The 19,687-nt window shown below is 34.7% G+C and overlaps 1 protein-coding gene across 7 annotated transcripts in view; it reads left to right on the top strand.

The window, feature by feature from the left end:
• The window catches only part of LOC143232363 (uncharacterized), a 69,391-nt gene that overhangs the window by 28,691 nt on the left and 21,013 nt on the right, over positions 1–19,687 (top strand). The gene's annotated exons all lie outside the window — the stretch shown is intronic.

The following is a 19,687-nucleotide window of genomic DNA, read 5'->3' as shown; positions in this document are numbered from 1 at the left end:
GATATACCTATTGAGATTACACCTCATGCTACTTTAAATTCATCTCGAGTAGTTATTGTTGAGAGGAACTTGCAGAACATCCTAGCATCAGAGATTGTCGCTGCTTCCTCCACCCAAGGAGTTTCTGCAGTGAGGCGTATGTCAACTCGCAAAGATAGAATTATGGTGCTGACCAATGTCATCATTTTCACAATTACGTCATCACGTCCTCCTGCCACCATCAAGACAGGTTATCTTAATTGCAGAGTATGGCCGTACATTCCAAGTCCTCTCAGATGTTTCCAGTGCCAGCAGTTCGGTCACTCGAAGACATCATATCGTGGTTCCCTAACGTGTGCTCGTTGTGTTGGCAAGGACCATGATGACTATGAATGTGAAATGGACCCTCATTGCATCAATTGCAATGGCTCTCACCTGTCCTACTTTCGTTCTTGCCCTAAATGATTGGAAGAAAAAGAGGTGCAACGTTTGAAACGATTCACCTGAGGCTCGAAAATTGCTGTACACCACTTCATTTCGGACGTATGCTGCTGTACTTCGTTCCACTAGTAGAGTGGGAGTGCAAACGGATCTCTCTGTGCCTTCAAAAGAATTGTTCTCAAAACAAATGAAAAGTCTTTTGACCACGATGATTAAAAAAGTTGATGAATCAACTTTAACATCCATCTCTGTCTATCACATACTTTCCAGCAAATCCCAAAATCCACTTCCTTTGGTTCCGGGTACGGGCATTTCCTCCGGTACATCTTTTTCTCCTACATCAAGATGCAAAGCTATCGTCCAATTGCTTTGACGAGCTCTCTCTGTAAGACCTTACAGAGGATGATTAATGCTCGTCTTGTTTGGTTCCTCGAATCAAACAATCTTCTCTCGTCTATCTGGTGTGAATTCCGACGACAGACCTCCACCACAGACCACCTAATTCGACTTGAAACGTCAATTAGAGAAGCCTTTTTCAAACGACAACATTTTGTATCAATATTCTTTGACATTGAGAAGGCTTATGATAGAACATGGAGGTATGGCATTTTGCGAGACCTCCATTTATATGGGTGGCATGGTCACTTGCCCATTTTTAATTTTTTTAATGAACAAGAGATTTGAAGTTCATGTGGGTTCGACACTTTCTCATTCTTTTCTACATTATCTTGGAGTCCCTCAGGGCTGTGTTTTGAGTATTATACTTTTCAGTATAAAGATTAATGCCATCACTGAACAATTCCCTCTTACTGTTGCAAACGGACTCTATGTCCACGGTTTTAATATCTCATGCCAATCGTGGAACATGAGGTATATTGAGTGGCAGCTATAGACAGCCCTCAATCGTTTACTGAAGTGGACCACTCCAAACGGCTTCTACCTCTCTCTCTCTAAAACCGTTTGCATGCACTTTTGCCGCCAACGGGTTATTCACCCTGATCTCCAACTCCTTATCGGTGAAGTTGTGCTATTTGTGGTCCCTGGAACAAAGTTCTTGGGACTTATCTTTGACTGTAAGCTGATCTTTATACCACATATAAACAGCTGCAGGTCAAATGTACAAGAGTACTGAACATCCTCTGTATCCTTTCTTCAACTACTTGGGGAGCAGATCGATGTTCTATGCTAAATATTTATCGTGCTTTTATTCGATCGAAACTCGACTATGGATCACTGGTCTATGGCTCTGCCAGGACCTCGGTCTTAAAGATGTTGGATTTCATTCATCATCAAGGACTTCGGCTCTGTGCTGGGGCTTTTCGCACTTCCCCAATTCAGAGCTTATAAACAGAGTCTCATGAACCTTCTTTGCACCCCCGCCGTTTGAAGCTGTTTTTACTATATGCTTCAAAACTTTGTTCCTTACAAAAGCATCCCACCTGGGGTTGTGTTTTTCTTTCTCGGTGGGCCATACATTTTCAGAACAAACGACTTGCCATTGCTCCTTTTGGCCTTCGTGTCCAGGCGCAGTTGGATAAATTGGGTCTGTCCTTGAATAACATTGCTGTATTCACTGGTAAGCCCAACCCACAATCTTTTTACAATCCCCAAATGTGACCTATCTTTAAGTCATCTGAGAAAAGTAGACACTCCTGACTGGAAATACTGTCTGCTATTTGCTGAACATCTTTCGAACCATCCTTCCGTTTCTATTTATACAGAAGGTTCAAAATCAAGTGACTGTCTGGGTCTGTCATGGTTTGTTGTGGTTGTGGTTTGGTGGTTGCACGCAGAATCTCCTCTACAGCTTCTATGTTCACTGCTGAACTGTACGCCATTTCTCTTGCCCTGGATCACATAGAATCTAAGCATTACTCGTTATGACTCTCAACGACGGTACCATTTTAAACATGTTCTGTCCCAAGGTTTGTCCATAACTTTAGACAGTGTTATTAGTGATGGTGACACTGTCCACCTTTGAAATATTTTTTTAGGTTTTTAAAGGCCACTAATCTTTTTAATGCCATTTAAGTTTTTTAAATATATACATTAGACCTTTTTAATGTGACTCTCTTTTAAGAATCACGGTCCATCTAGTTCAATTTGAAATTAGAAAATGGCCGTAACGTTAAATAACTCAAAACCAGGACTGGAAATGCAAACTTCAGGTATCTAATGTTGATGTTTGAACTACCTGTTAGTCATCCTGACGAGTTATTATTAAAATTTTGCTACAGTTCTTTTAAAACTTTATTACTTTTCAAAAATGGCCATAACGTCAAATAACTCGGAACCAGGACTGAAAAAGCCAACTTTAGGTGACTGACGCTGTTTTTTGTACTTATCTCTTAGTCTTCCTGGCAAGTTATGATAATTACAGTTATATTACAGAAAGTCCTTTACAACATGTATTACTGTAGTTTTTCTCTTAATGCTGTAGACTAGATGTAAACATTGGTTGTATTCTTTTTTTTAAAAAAACTTTGTTTTGTCTCACTTTAATTTCCTTTTATGAATTTTACTAAATTTACTTTAATTTTATCTCTTTACCTGATGTTTGGCATAGATAGCCTTGCTGCTTTGTGTCATAAAACACCAAATCAACCAACCAATCATTATTTTCTAGATTGTTATATGTTATCACTTTTCTTATGGTAATCTTCCACTTCTACACTGAGTAACAAAAAAAGTGAAACTAAAGCTACTAACTTTCAGGCTAAACCTTTTCATCTTTATAAATGTAACAACGTATAAAAAAGTTATTATTTTACCAATGACTTCATTCTTTCATCATGCAAACAAAAAAGACAAAACCCTTGACTCTTTTTTTTTTTTTTTCTAAACCAGAGAACGTGTTCAGCATAAATTATGAATTTCATAGTGGGCGTTGTGGTAGCATGTGTAAGACCATATATTCCACTTCCTGTAAAGGCAATGACGTTAAAAGTCTGTTTACAAATAGGTCGAAAGTTTGATTAAGGAAAACGTAACGAAGTTAATGTTTTACCGCCGAGAATTAAAATAAATTAAGAGCGATGCTAATAATAAAATGTCTATTTCTCAAAATGTGTGAAACGTAGTAGGTAGTGTATTTTGTCACACGTTTTCTGTTTGCGTACTAAAATATAAATAGTTCCTACGTGTGAGTTGGGCATATTTGGTAGTGAGTGCCTGCATACTTTTGATAAGTTTTGTCTTTCCTGAGCTGAGATCGAGTCACAATTTACTGTCTGGCTTGATAGATGTCATTGAGGTGAGTTATGTTTTAGATTACTTTTCACACAAGCTGTTTGACTTGTAACGAACAAAAACGAAAACTCGGTTAATTAGCAGTTTATCTGATAAATATTAAACTAGTCTTGGGAAGGTTTTAACTTTCGCGTTTTGGCAAATCAATTAGCATAAGTATGTGTCAACTGTCAAAAGCTACTTAACCTTGTTACCACGTGTTATGCAAAATGTTCTAACGCAAATTATATTTTCTAAAATTGCAAACACTATTTTAAAATGAAAATGCTATACGAATTAGATTTCATAATATTTGACTATGTTACTAATTCAATTATAATGTGAGCGATGAGACGGTTATAGATCTGGTGTTATATATCGATTAAAAATAACTTTTGTTATGGTGCCACAAAAAATAAGCTAAAAAATTCGCGTTGGTAAAAGGAAGGTGGAAAGGGCTATTCTATTGGATTGTTAGGTGTTTGGAATTGGACGAGAGAACCTTGTGACAAGAGCAATATATTGTTATTTTTGGAATTCAGTCAAACTGTTTGTTTAGAATTAAGCAAAAGCTACACAATAGACTATCTGTACTCTGCCCATCACGGGTATCGAAACCCGGTTTTTAGTGGTGCGCTTCCACAAAAATACCACTGTGCCACTGGGGGGCCAGCCAAACTGTACCCTTGATACTAATGGTGAGCTTCAGGGGTCAGTGCTCCGATCTTTCTCATTTGCGTAATTGATACTAATATAGACTTAACAAAGGAGTGAATTTCGCTGAGAATATTAAACTATTGAGTACATCCAGCTGTACTGAGGATATTAAGAAGCTTTTGATGGATTTGGATCAGTTAGTAAATTGGAAAAATATACGGTTAACCGCCTTATAAGTTATAGTAATTGCAAGGTAAGGGATTGAGTTGTGATAATTTGAATCTCTTCGTTTAACATGGATAAGGGTACACTTAGTATCGTGAAAGGTGTTAACCTACTGGTGGGTATGATACTCAAATAAAAAAAAAACAGTTGCAAATCACGTTCCTCTTTGCTTGGCATAACGTATAAATCAAGACTTTCTCTCTACAACAACACAGCGAGTGTCGTAAGGTTTGAGTTTATTATATCAAAGTTAAAAAGTTAATATTCATTTCTCGGAACTTCCCTCCAAATGACACACAATATTTTCACACTTTATCATGTATGTATCCTATGCGCATGCATAGTACTATGTTCATGAAGTTCGGAATGCACCGGTAAAATATTCAACTGTAATAACTGCCTAAGTTTCGACACAGTGAACATTGAGCCAATTACGAATTCTCTCTGGACCAGATCCCAGGGGTGAAGAATTTTACTCGTATATAGTTTTAATACCATAAATTTTGATATGTTATGTCGTTTGTACAACTTTTAAATGGAGTATTTTTTATTAAATACTTGTACAAGAATATATTGTGCCCTTTCTTTTCACCTGTCTGCGTGTAAAGTGACTTTCATGTTAAGTTTAATAATATTTTTCTTTACCTTGCAAATGACATCTATCATTTGCATAATCTCTAAAACTCCTCAAATACATTTTAAACGTGTTTTTTTCACAGTAAAACTTTATTTTCTGTTATTTTGTCAACCCCAATTATATAAAGTTGGTTAATTTTACTGACCTCGTAACCACCAAAAATTAGAAAATCACAATTTTGTCTTTCTAAGATGAAACTTCATTTGTTTATCGTAACAATATGCATATAATTAAGCCGTGTATAACTACTATTCGCGCCATTATAAGTTGTAAACTATCAAATATAAATGACTCCGAGCTACTCACCAGTGTCTAATGAAAATATTTTAGTATTTTATTTATTTTAACCAAAGCCTTAACTAATGTAAGATTTCGTACTTTTACATTTTAGTTACTTTCAGCATAATAAATAAAGATTACACATGAAGAACAAGAAATAAAATACTTATTGATCCGCACTTTTTTTTTCCTGTCGGTCATCCAAGACACCTAACCATAATGTTTATTTAATTAAATAATACACCAAAGAACATAAAATAATTGTTTGTTTGTTTTGGAATTTCGCACAAAGCTACTCGAGGGCTATCTGTGCTAGCCGTCCCTAATTTAGCAGTGTAAGACTAGAGGGAAGGCAGCTAGTCATCACCACCCACCGCCAACTCTTGGGCTACTCTTTTACCAACGAATAGTGGGATTGACCGTCACATTATACACCCCGACGGCTCATAAAATAATAACATAAAAAAAAAGGCAGAGAATGTCTGATAACTACCACAGTTATTCTGGCTTTCTAATATATCTTGATGTCGGCATGATGTCATAGTTATGTGATTTTGCCCAGTAACGCGATCGCTAACTTGGAAAAGGGGCAAACAATATAGAAACGAGTATAGCTACGTGTGCGCAATTTCTATGAGTCTACGGTATATCAATGTTACCACTGAAGCTGTTGTACAAATTCTACCATTATCGTTCGTATATTATTATGTGTTAGTCAAATTATCCATTGTAATGTCTTATCAATACGAGAAGTTACGGCTGAGGCATGATCGAGGTATCGACTAAAGGGTACAAATAATGGGAATTAATTGTTCAGCACTCTGCCGAGTTGTGGATCAACGACGCAACACAATAGTCTAGTGCAGTGATGGCGAACCTGTGGCACGCGTGCCAGAGGTGGCACGCAAGGCCACGATTGCTGGCACGTGATAGGATTCCCGCATCTTTGCTAAGAAGTATGTAGCGAGCTAGGTAATTATGAGAGGTGGCATGACCTGAGAGCACTAGGGTTCAAGTACTTCGATTTTCAGGGCCTCCTCGTGGTGCAGAGGAGGCAATGCGCGTAAGTGTAGCTAACACTAGAACTAGGGATATTCCCGGTAGGATCGATGAGAAGGATTGGATATCGGTAAAGCCTGGGAAATCGTTGTTCCCAGTTTAAAGCGCCTTAACGTCAGCCCTTGTCTCTACTTCGGGTTAGATTAATACTATAATATATCCCAGGGATATATTAGGGATATTATCCCTACAGGTTGCATGTCGAACCCTTTGAACGACGGGGGTGGCATCGTAAGTCATTACATCTATTCGTATTGGTCTTCAACCAATATGAATAAATAATTATATCGGTTACTTATTATTCTGCAATCATGAAGAATTATACAAAAAACAGAAAACTTGTCATAAATCATTCTTTGTAATTTTATTGAAAATTTGAATATAATACAAGCTAAATGCAGCTAAAAATGCAAAACATTATAAACTATTGATTAACTTGAGAATATTTTTCAACCAATCGTGTTTAGTTTTAAATTTTGTACTCCACATTATCATGGCATTAAAAAAGCTACATTAACGAAACGGGCCAATTTAATTTGTTTAAATATTTAACTGTTCTTTGTTTAAGTAAATTTTTAAAAGTTTGTTTCATTAAACTTTACTTTTGTGTGTTTAAGTTATACCAAAATGAATGCAAAGAAGGCAAAGCTAATGGATAGTGAACGATTATTTCAAGAAAATTGGACAAAATTATTTGGAACCATTGAACGCAACGGAAAAGCGTTATGTATGTTATGTGGTGAAAGTGTTGTGTGTCGTACTTCAAGTGTCAAACGGCATTTTGAAACCAACCACAAAAATGTTGCTGAACTTGATGAAACAGAAAAGGAGGAATTTCTTGCAAACGAACTGAGGAAATATCATTCTCAATGTCTTAATCTTGGAAACTTTCTTTCTAAACCTAATCATTTGACGAAGGCAAGCTTTCAAATTTCATTATGTATCGCTAAACATGGTAAGTCTCTATCTGATGGAGATTTCATAAAAACGACTATGTTAGCTGGAAGTGATTCCCTTTTAGTGATTTTTCAAATAAACGTGAAATTTTACAACGAATCTGTGAGGTACCACTTAGCAGAAATACCGTGAAAGATCGTATCTTACGTATGGCAAATGATGTCAATCAACAACTCAGTACTGATTTACAAAAGGCTTCTTGTTACTCCATGTGTTTGGATGAGAGTAGGGATATAAATAATCATGCAAGGTTAGCAGTAATTTTGCGTTATGCTGTTGGTGACTCCATGAGGGAAGAATTGGTGAAACTGATTTCTTTAACCGAAAGAACACAAGGAGTAGATATTTACAATGCTGTGATGGAATGTTTTTTGACACAAAGTATTAAGCCCGAAAAGACAGTTTCGATCACTAGTGATGGAGCACCATGTATGGTTGGGTCAACATCTGGTTTCATAAAGTTGTTTGAGAACAAAATAAAACATCAAGTCATCCAGTTTCATTGTATTATACATCAAGAAGCTCTTTGTGCAAAAGAAAGTAGCAAAAAATTAGATGATATACTCAAAGATGTTACAAAAATGGTGAATTACATTATGACTCGTGCGCTTCATTTTCGTCAGTTTCAAACACTTCTTGATGAGGTTCAAGCACAATATAGTACTTTAATTATGTATAACAATGTCCGATGGTTGAGCAGAGAACGTTTTCTGGAAAGATTTATTGCTTGCTTGAACGGAATTAGATTTTTTATGCATGAAAAAGGACAAGACTTTCCACAGCTCACTGATGTGGCTTGGCTTAATAACCTCATGTTCTTTACAGACTTTATATCACACTTCAGTGCACTGAACACAAAACTACAAGGAGTAGGAAAACAGCAGAAAGAATGTTCTGTGATATAAAGGCATTTGAGAGAAAATTGCAAGTTTTGAAAAAGACATCGAAGGTGGGAACTCAAATATTTTCCAAATCTGAAAATGCATTTAGAAAACTCGACAACATTTGCGGACTGTTCCTTAAGCAAACAGGAAATCTCCAAAGAATTTTCAAGCATTATCGCGGTAGCGAAGGAGAATTTTAGTAACAGATTTATGCAGTTTCGAAAGATAGAAAAAACTTTATTTTCTTACCTTTCCCGATAAAACTGAATTTGAAGATCTCGATCTTCCCTGTTTACACTGGTTGGGTTTGAAAACTCTAGAAATGGAGCTGGTAGAATTTCAGGAAAACTATACTTGGACTAATAAATTCTGTGCCCTGCGTAAAACACTTGAGAAAATAGAGTGTGGAAGGATCTTGGAAGAAAACGTTGCAAAGAGTTGTGAAAATGAAATTCTTAAAGTGTGGAATTCTTTACCAGTTAATTTTAAGTAAATGAAATTACTTGGAATAGCTCTTCTTACTTTGTTTGGATCATCTTACGCAGCTGTTTTCAACTTTGAATTTCATCAAATCAGACAGAAGAAACAAGCTTACAGATGAACTGAGTGCTGCATGTGTTGCTCTCAAATTAACAAAATATGAACCATCAATTAACAAGTTATCCCAGTGTTCACAACAGCAGAGATTGCATTGATTTAATAAAATTCAGGACAAAATATGCAAATTTTAAGTCAAGGCTATTTATTAGTTTCATTGAAACTTTTGTAATTCGACTTTTTTTTAAAATAAAGATACTTATCAAAAAGTCGGTTTTTTATTGGAAAGTAACTGTCATTTTTATGAAAATCCTGGCACGTTCGGATAGACAAAATAATTTTGGGTTCCAATTGAGGCAATCTCTAAAAGGTTCGCCATCACTGGTCTAGTGTGTAATACCTTAACGTGTACAATTACTTTGTTGGACCTCGTGAATACAAAAACCATTACAAACTCATTCAAGCAAGTCAAAGTGTTTTCCGTAAGAACCAATTTTGTAGTAAAATATGAATTTAAATTTTTTTTCTGTACAATAATCAACATAATAAAATACTTCATCTGATAGATGAAGACTTTGTCTCTGTATTGGTTATAAATATTAATAATATTAAACGTAAGAAAACAGCTATTGACAAATCCTGAAAGAAAGGATGAGACAGATGCGCGTGGCAAGAGGGGTTTGATTTTTTTATTTGATGGCTCTGTAAACAAACAAAAAGAGGGGTTTGATTTTTTTATATTTGATGACTCTGTAAACAAACAAAATTGAAGCCTATGAAAATTATGCTTTGCTTGAGCAATGAATATTTCATAACGAGCCCTCCCTCCAGCGAAAAACAACAACAAAAGAAATGTTACATTTCAGAAGTAAAAGTAAATTTCAGAAGTTAATTAAAAACAAGGGATTTGAGTGAAGCGCTGTAAGCTCCCCCGTCAGGTCCAGTGGTCTGAAAGGAAGAGGGGGGATTTACATGAACTTTCCTTCTCACTCTTGTCACCCTGAAAGTGCTGGGTCCTAGGTGGTTACCTAGGTAGCGTAATAGGAAATAAACTTGCTAGTCACGTAATTATAGATAGTGCGCCATTAAATCTCTAGAACAAGAATTGATATGGTCATGTTAATGAGAAACTGGACTGTTCAGAAGTGAGAGACAAAGTTCTAGTTCTCAAACGCCTTTAAGCGTTTATTTTGAATTTAATATTATGTGGAAAAGCTGTATCCTTTTAAGGAAGTATAAACGGTAAACGACGCCCTCGTGTATAACAGGAGGTGACAGTATCGCATGAAACGCACGTACATGTGGCACGCGCATGACAGCGCATACAGAAGTTAAAAAACAAAACATTTTAGTTGAAGAACTGTTTGCCTCGATTTGTCGGCTGAATGTAACAATATCGTCGTCCCGAGAAGTATAAAGACCCCTTCAAAAACAGAAAACTACTTCTATACAAAGTGTAGCATTTAGTATACAAACTATACTTTTAATATATTGTTACATTGTTTTAGAATATCTGCTGCTTGTTGTTAGACATACATAATCTCGCCCCACTCAAGCAACGCTTTGTATGTCATAAATACAACAGTTTTTCGTCTATAATAATCGATAACTATTAAATAAAACACATTACGTTGAAGTAAAACATGAACGCTCGCCCTAGAACTTGAGCTTCGAAACTAGAATGTTGTGGTACACGACTTTTCTTCCTTTGGTTCGTCGTAGAAGATGAGTGAGAAATATGATCTAATTTATCGTAATATAAATAATGGCAAGGCATACGAAATTTTAGTTGGAAATGCATCTAGATCAGTTTATTAAATATCATCAAACACGAGTCAACTTTATTTATGTGCTTAATGTGGGTAGGAGACAACGATAACCTAACGAAACTATCACCCTTCTCTCAATACTTTTGTATTATTTTTTTGTTCTGACATTCACTCGTGCTCACAAGCGTTTTTCCATTTTTAAAATCATATTAAGAACAAGTAAAAGAATTGTTGACTTTGTTATCACTTGCGAAAATTATTTTACTGGAAGAATGGGACATAACAGAACCTTCCCTGAGTTAGGGTTCACCACAATTTAAATTTTGGGAAACACTGCTCTAACAAATGAAGAAGTATAATTAATTTAGAAATACGTTTTTATAAGTACATAGAATGGTATTACACACACACACACCAGTAAATAACAATATTATATATAAATATTAATATAAATTAAAATAACCAAATAAATTATATATTTAAAAACACTTTTTTTAAAACGAGTTTTTGTTGTTGTTATTCAGCTAATTTCTTCCATGTTATTGAGTGTAGCATTTCAAATGTTACCGCTATAAAAGTTATTGAACATCAAACTTCTAAACATTTATTTACTGAATTATGACAATCATTGTCTTGTTTAAACATAATGTGTGGAAGACTGGGTATATCTATTTTTATCGTAAACATAAAATTACCTACTAAGTAACAACTTCGTGAATATTTAATATGGCTTTTCTTATTTAACTGATACACAGAAACTTGATAATTTAAACCCAAAAATTACTATTTTTTTTCTTTGAAGAAGCAATGGAGAATTAATTATATTCTTATGGACTTTCACAAATATTTAATATATTTGTATTTATATTAAATGTGGATAACTAGGAGTATGATACAAAGCTATCAAAAGCCATAATTTCCTGCTAACTAATATTTTTGTTTTTTGTTATACTTGCAACGATTTTTCCAATAGTCATTATGTGCTAAGACCATACCCAAAACTTTTGTATTCAAGTATTGTTTTCATATTTTATTTTTGTGAAAAAGTACAATTTACAAATCACTAGACTTGTGAGCTAAAATTGTATTATCCATAAATAAAACATGCTTTATATCAAATAATAAATCTGATATATTATTATTATAACAGTGACCCCAGAACACAACTCTGAGAAACCAAACATATTTTTATACATTCATCAGAATATATGTTTTCAGAGCTAGCTCTTTAAACTCTGTTTTTTAAGTAACCGATTATGTTTTATTTACATGTTGTATAGTTTTATAGCTCACACAAAACTTTAAATTATCCTTAAAAACATTGCTATAACAAAATGTTTTCATATTGTCAATAATAATTTCGAATATAATGTGAATATATTGCCTTACGACATAGATACTGATATTCAGGATATAAATCATATTTTATTAACAAAATCCCAAAATCGTATTTAAATTGATATTTCTAGTACTTTTAGAATAAACTTTATACAGTTGTTGATAATTATTAATTTGTCTTTTATCACCCTTTTCAAAAAAATCAGTATTTTTGCTCTTTTTAAAGAAATTGAAAATATTTTTTCAGTACTAAACATGTATGGCAGTGGAATAGCACTAGACTCGAGTTGCTTGATAACTATTAAAGAAATATTGTTCAAGTAATTGGAGAATCCGTCCCGTGTACGGACGTAAATTCGTGATTAACGAAAGGTTATCTAAAAACATGAAAAGTTACTTTCATATTTGCAACTGAAAAGAAGAAGGCCCATGTAAACAGCAAAACACAAAATATGAAACTGCAACTTTGTGTGTATCTCTGTATAGACACCGTAAACATTCATATCATATTTCGTAAAAATCCATAAAGAGTGGATGAAGAAGTAGTTTAAAAAATCCGATAAAAACCTCAAAACGCAGAACGAAGTACTTAAAATTTGTATGTAGGGCCACATGAACATAATGAACTTCCTTACCGGTTTTGGTGACACCCTGCAAAGTATCATAGTTACATGGACGTACAGTACTAATATACTTGTACAGTTACAACTTCTTTAATAGTTTTTAATTTTTTTTAAATATCACAAATAAACTTATTAAATTATTCATTGGATACTGATGATACTAGTTATTATCTTTAATGTTTCACCAATTACTTCATTCCATTAATTAAAATATACATTTGCTATGCGTAGGTAATTTGTTTAATGTTATATTATCAACAATTGTTACCAACTGATTGTTTAATTGATCTGTTCAATGACAAATTTTTGATACAGGTCCACTTACTTTTTGCATCTGTGTAAGAGTAAGACGCCATCTTAATGTATTGTTTTGTTGTTTTTATATTTGTAATATTATCTGACAAGCATACAAAGTTTAGAAAAAAAATTCTTTCGTCGTTATCATCAGGTAAGTTAAAGGCTAAGTTATGTTCAACTTTTCAAACGCATAAATCAAATTATGTAATATCTCCGTCTTGTTACATTTGTCGTTAACTTTATTTACTCGGATGTATTAATGTGAACAATACTTCGTCAGTGTTGTCTGTCTAATGAGATTGTGCATACGTGTGTGGCTGTTCGAATAAAATTAGTAAAAGGTATCTAAGTATACTTTAGGTAATTTAAACATCTTAATTTCAAGGTTTGGTTATGCTTTTCCAACTGTTAATGAAACATCTTCCAAATACCATATTGCTACGGTTGTTTTATATTCAGATTAAAATCACGAAGCATTTAAAATATTCGCACTCTGAATCTATTACTAAAACTTGCAGTATAATTTTCTGCTTAATGTGTATACGTGTAGCATGTTTCATAATTACTGGAATTCAAAAACTAGGAGAAATGTTATGCTTGCAGTCATAGCAAAGTTAAACTTCATAAAGGACTAGTTATTAACTTTTGACGAAAGGAGAACTTATATTTTATCTAACTAGAAACCGGCCATGAAAGGAGGAGAAATTTTTTAACAATACTTTACAATGTGACTAAACAATTAAATAACTATAAACGAAGTATTTTCGTTAACCCTGCACTTGTTATATTTATATTAAAAAAAAAAACACAACGGGATATATGTTAACTCACGCCAAACCATATTTAGTGTTATTTTATGAGGCTTGATTTCAACACTCAATACTAAAATAGGTCACGTTTCGAAGAGTACCACTGTTGGTGAGAACATGTGTAGTTAGAATGTCTGGTTGTTGACTTTAATTGATAGAGATGTCAGTAGCACTTGCGTGTGCAAAACATATACTACATAACGCTACAATACTTTAAATTAAAGGCCCGGCATGGCCAAGCGTGTTAAGGCGTGCAACTCGTAATCTGAGGATTGCGGGTTCGCATCCCCATCGCGCCAAACATGCTCGCCCTTTCAGCCGTGGGGGCGTTATAAAATGACGGTCAATCCCACTATTTGTTGGTAAAAGAGTAGCCCAAGAGTTGGCCAAGCGTGTTAAGGCGTGCGACTCCTAATTCGAGGGTCGCGAGTTCGCAGCAGTAAATGAACGGATAAAACAATGATTATATATATATATATTACACAACTATCGTCAGGGTTACCAAAGGAGCTAAGCAGTTTTATACCTCTGTTTATCATAAAATAACTTTCACTGATCTCTACACTAATTTCAATAGTTTGGCTCGGCATGGTGCTCGACTCGTAATCTGAGGGTCGAGGGTTCGAATCCCCGTAGCACCAAACATACTCGCCCTTTCAGCCTTGGGGGTATTATAATGTGACGGTCAATCCCACTATTCGTTGGTAAAAGAGTAGCCCAAGAGTTGGCGGTGGGTGGTGATGACTAGTTGCCTTCCCTCTAGTCTTACACTGCTAAATTAGGGACGGCTAGTACAGATAGCCCTCGTGTAGCTTTGTGCGAAAAACAAGAAACTTTAAATTAAACAACATTGTAGCGTAGTTCCTTTATTGGCGGGTTTTTAAAATTATCTTGTGGAATTAATCCAGATAAATTTTGGAACTAAATTGAGTAATATTGTGTCTGAAGTAAACCAGATATCTTTCAGTAACAAATGGTGTAGCTGTAACACGTGTAGACCAAAATGCGTCCTCATATTCCATATTTTGTAACAGATCAACTACTGAGTCTATGCGGAAAGAAGTGGTACTGGCATAGTTTGTATTTAATGAATCGATTTTCACGTGTTTTATTTTCTCACTGATTAATTTTTCTTCCTGGTTGAAGTCGTTTTTCAAATGAAGCTATTTGAACTCGTGGTCGCCATCTTCCATAGCTGATATTCTTGTTCTAGTAGATTCAAGTTCTATTTTCACTAAAATATCCCACTTCTGACACCTGATTTGTAGCGCAGTTCTTCCTTTGGCGGGTATCTAATGAAACTCGTAACAGTAATATTTTTTCCTTATGAACGTTTCTATAAGCTTGAACCTTTTTACATTGCCAAAAATTGCTTTAATCCTACGTTACTAATGGCGTTAACTCATGTAAAACAAATCAAACTTCTTGTACATAGTAACCACGATACACATTGTTTTATTTTCTCGTGTTAAATATTCTACAGACTTCCCAACTATTTCACATTTATAATCTGCGTTCGAATGTGTTACAACACTACAACGTCCCTCGCTGGGACTGCGATAAGTCTATAAATTTAGAACGCTAAAATCAGTGATTCAATTACCCTCGTGTACACAGCAGCTATAACAAAAATACAGACTTATGTCAAATGTTAAATTCGGTAGGCGGCCTCCTTAACGTTACCATTTCCAACTCTCAGTAACACAGAAATCAAACATTAAACATCTGTGTATGTGTGTAAAGAGTTTCTCTCCTGAGTGAGGAGTTCATTGGTTTGTTCTTTCTACATAACTTGATGATGAAAAATGAAAAGTTTTTATACTTGTAAATTATCTTTAGTGCTGTTGAAAAAAATAGGATAACTTTTAGACCAAAGATCATAGTGTTATATTATAACTCCTAAGAAGTTTGAGCTATGGTGCGTAACTAAGTTAGAAATTACTCTTATTATAATAGTAAATACTTGTTGTGTCTTATTATCTAACGTCTCTATTAAAGTGGTAATTGATTGTGAAGAGAAACATGTATTGTGAAACATGTTCATTTAATAAGGTATTGTACATCCATTCAACGTGGAAAAGACATAAATAAAATGTATGTATTTTAATTCTAATAACGCAGTGTTTTCGTGTAATTAAATTCAACACGGCTACGTTTAACATACGTTAAGTAAACTCTGTTTCTACGTCTATTAGGAGAACCCACGCTGGCCGCCTACTTTATAGAATTACTCACCACATGTTCTATGTACAATGTCCATTTCTTGACACCTTCTCTAACATGGTATGTATAATCCATGTAGAACATTAGAACCAAGGACATTTTCTTCAGTTCGTTATGAATGATTGGGTACTGTAAGTTCTGGTCGTCCGTGTGTGAATAATTATATTTTGTGGGGAGTTGAAAACGAGTAACTAAATTTTGTGTGTTTAGAAAGTAGATGGTAACTATGCAGAACCGGGTGACGTGCTTAAGTTTTGTGGCATTGTTTAAATAATACGGAATTCTGATACTATATTCAGTTTAAGCTTGTACGAACTAATTATACATACATCAGCTCGCAAATTACGTGTCAAACTTGTAACAGAAACGTATTCAGTTGTGCAAAGATTATCCACATAGAAACATGAACATACACTCAAAAATGAGGAAAATGACAGTTTTGGCTTTAATGATTCTATAATCCATGAAAATGGTTCAGATATTAGGGCTAATATCATTTCCTACTTGTCAGAATGTACAATTAGAATAATTCATTTCAAAATTAAACTTTATTAAGAGGACCTTGTTTCTGTGACAGACCCTTATCAGTAATATTTTATTGGACAGAACTATAATAAAGTTTCTGTACACAATATTTATTTTTTCATCATTTACATTTCAATGATCAGGCCCTGCTATCTGAGGTGATTTTTTAACTTTAAAATGTCCAAAGAAGAATATCTGAACTTGTTGAAACTTGTTAACTGTAACTTAATCCGCTTATGTTGTGTTGACGTCATGTTTGAGGGCTAACCTGCACTGGTTGTATATTGGAGCCATGGTGTACGAAAACTCACCTGTATCTTATGTTAAACGTTATTCCATTATATCCAGTAGGGAGTCCGACATGGCCAAGCGTGTTAAGGCGTGCGACTCGTAATCCGAGGGTCGCGGGTTCGCATCCAAGTCGTGCCAAACATGCTCGCCCTTTCAGCCGTGGGGGCGTTATAAGTTACAGTCAATCCCACTATTCGTTGGTAAAAGAGTAGTCCAAGAGTTGGCGGTGGGTGGTGATGACTAGCTGCCTTCCCTCTAGTCTTACACTGCTAAATTAGGGACGGCTAGCACAGATAGCCGTCGAGTAGCTTTGTGCGAAATTCTAAAACAAACAAACAAACAAAATATCCAGTAGCCTATAAATCACTTGAGCATAATTGCAATTAAAGCGTGAGGACTGTTTAAACGTCAGTCCACAATCACTTTAGGTTCAGAAATGAAATCCTTGGCTTAAGAGTAATAGGTAGCGCAAAGTTTTAACAGCACAGCTTTGTGTGAAGTTTCATAGAAAGTGTAAAAGACTGTTGATGTTGTCTTGGGACGAAGTCAAGGGATGTTTTTTCTTGAATATTTTCAGCTCGTGACGTAGACCCAGTCGGGGACGTCGTGCAGAACAATTTGTCATCCGCACGTCATGTTTACATGAATGAATGACCCACCTAAATGCCGTATTTCAGGGTCACACGTGTTTACTGAAGTTGTTCTAACTCCATGTTTGGCCTACTAAGTTTGTTTGAGTTTAACTGTAATCAAGTGGAAGTTAGTATATCTTCAACCCATGTGTATAACATTGTTTATAGACATAATGATTTTAAAAGTAATTAAAAACAAAGTGGCGTACACAAGTTCTATGGTAATATGACATACTAGTAACATATAATGTAGCCATTCACAAACATCTCTAAGGAAAGGTAAAATAAACCCACCAATTATATTTTAGGAAGTAACAATTCCCTCTTCAACTCCTAAAAGTGCTTGCTTTCACTAATGCTGACATTTCCTAAACCGTTAAAACGTTAACTTCTGCTTTGTAAACGGTAACTGTTTAAATAGATCCAAAAATTATATTAGTTTTACTTCCAGCAACAGAGCACTGCTTCGATGGCTCAAGAAACACATCCACACTGTCATTATTCTTTACTTACATTATATTAAACGTGATGTTTAAATTATAATTCCAGTATATAATATAAATATATAATTTACAGATGTTTGTCAAGTTTACAAGTTGAATCAAGTCATTCTGCAATAACAGAAATTCTCAATACAACTACAAATACACGTCGGCGTAATGCCGTCAATAACATATTAGTTAGGTATCTATCATTATCATTAATGCACAAAGAAAAAAGCAAAACCCCGTACACTGTTCCTTGAGGTACAGCACTAGTAGCCAAGATCTAGTTTAACTGGAATATATTAATAGCTTCTTATATGTCTAACCCAGTCACCTGGTATTCCACATGATAGTCTTGGTTATTATTATTGTTTCGGCAGTGTCCACTTTTGAAGGCTTTTGCGCAATATTGTGAAGGCAATACCGAAACTTTTACTTTACTTCCTTTCTGTAGTCCATTGTCTGAGTGCAAATAACGATTTTCACATTTGAGCATTTCAAAAGTACAGAATTTCGTGAGAGAAGAGCAAACTGTGATGAGTGAATATGTTTGTACTCGCATTTTGTGGTGCAAATGGTATGTTGAATTGTATTTGTGGTTGTATGCTTTGTCTCGATGGAACCATACTTTATCTGCTCCTTCTAGAGATGGTATTACCTCGAGGTATAATGGTGACAGCATGTTAGCCTGATGCTATTCATGGTTCGTCTTGGAATTTTCCTTCTTCTCTCTGCATGTCTAACTAATTGTTAAAGTTGTAATTTGCATTGCACATAATCCCTTTTGCGACATGACTTGTACCCTGTTTTCTCATGTCGCCGACAAATGTTTAGTCAGGTTAGGTTATTATTGTTAATTATCTAGTCGCTATGTTTCAGGACATTCCCCTTTTTTAATTTTTCTAATTACAAATGACGTTAGTTTTGCTATAGTGATCCATACTATTACCTAGAATCAAAATAAGGATTTGTAGTTTCAGTAAATAATGTCTGAAGTATCTCCAGCTTTGTTTCCTTACATTTATATGATTCCTATTTGCAGGTTATTAAATTACCATTTGTTCAATCTTGTACATACAAACAATAGCTAGGTATTTAACCACTCATTTGTTTCTTACAAACACCATCTAGGTATTGTAATTAATGAAAGTGTTTACAACTGAGACATGCATAAAAATACGAAGACATACTTGTACAGATGTGAATGTGACAAATGGCGCATTTTCAGATGACATTTAGAAGTAATGTGTGTATGTTTACAACTCATAGGTAATATATTAGGCTATTTGTATCTGAAATGTACATTTTAGTTATATACACAGAAGTTAATATTTTTCTTTCTGACTTTAAACTCGTTGAATATTAGAAAACACTGGGCTGTCGTATGAAACAGCAGTTGGCGACCTAATACTTTAAGTACTTTATCGAACCCTGAACTACGACTAACTTGCAGTGTAATTCACGGAATAGGTCAATGATTTAAAGCCCCTGTTTGTTTGTGCTCACATTAGGTTTTAAATCCTATTTTGTTGTTTGATGTTTTTACTAGTTTAGGTACAAGTAACTCTACACTGAATTACAACATCGGCTGTTTGCACTTCAGAGATGCTACTCTTCGCTCTAATCAAATAACTTTGCTGTTATTTCTTTTACTACTAAGACCCGTTCTTAATGCGCAATAAAGTTGAACAACATAAATGATCTGGCTATCCTGTTGATTAACATTTTATTTTTAGTTTTTCTCTAATGTATAGGCAGCATCTTTGAATTGGCTTGCAAAAACATTTGTTTTGATTAAGTAACCATGTTGTT

This window comes from Tachypleus tridentatus, chromosome 11, assembly GCF_004210375.1.
Source record: "Tachypleus tridentatus isolate NWPU-2018 chromosome 11, ASM421037v1, whole genome shotgun sequence".
Classification (NCBI taxonomy): domain Eukaryota; kingdom Metazoa; phylum Arthropoda; class Merostomata; order Xiphosura; family Limulidae; genus Tachypleus; species Tachypleus tridentatus.
Note: the sequence above shows the minus strand (reverse complement) of the source record. Positions and strands in the feature narration are given on the sequence as shown.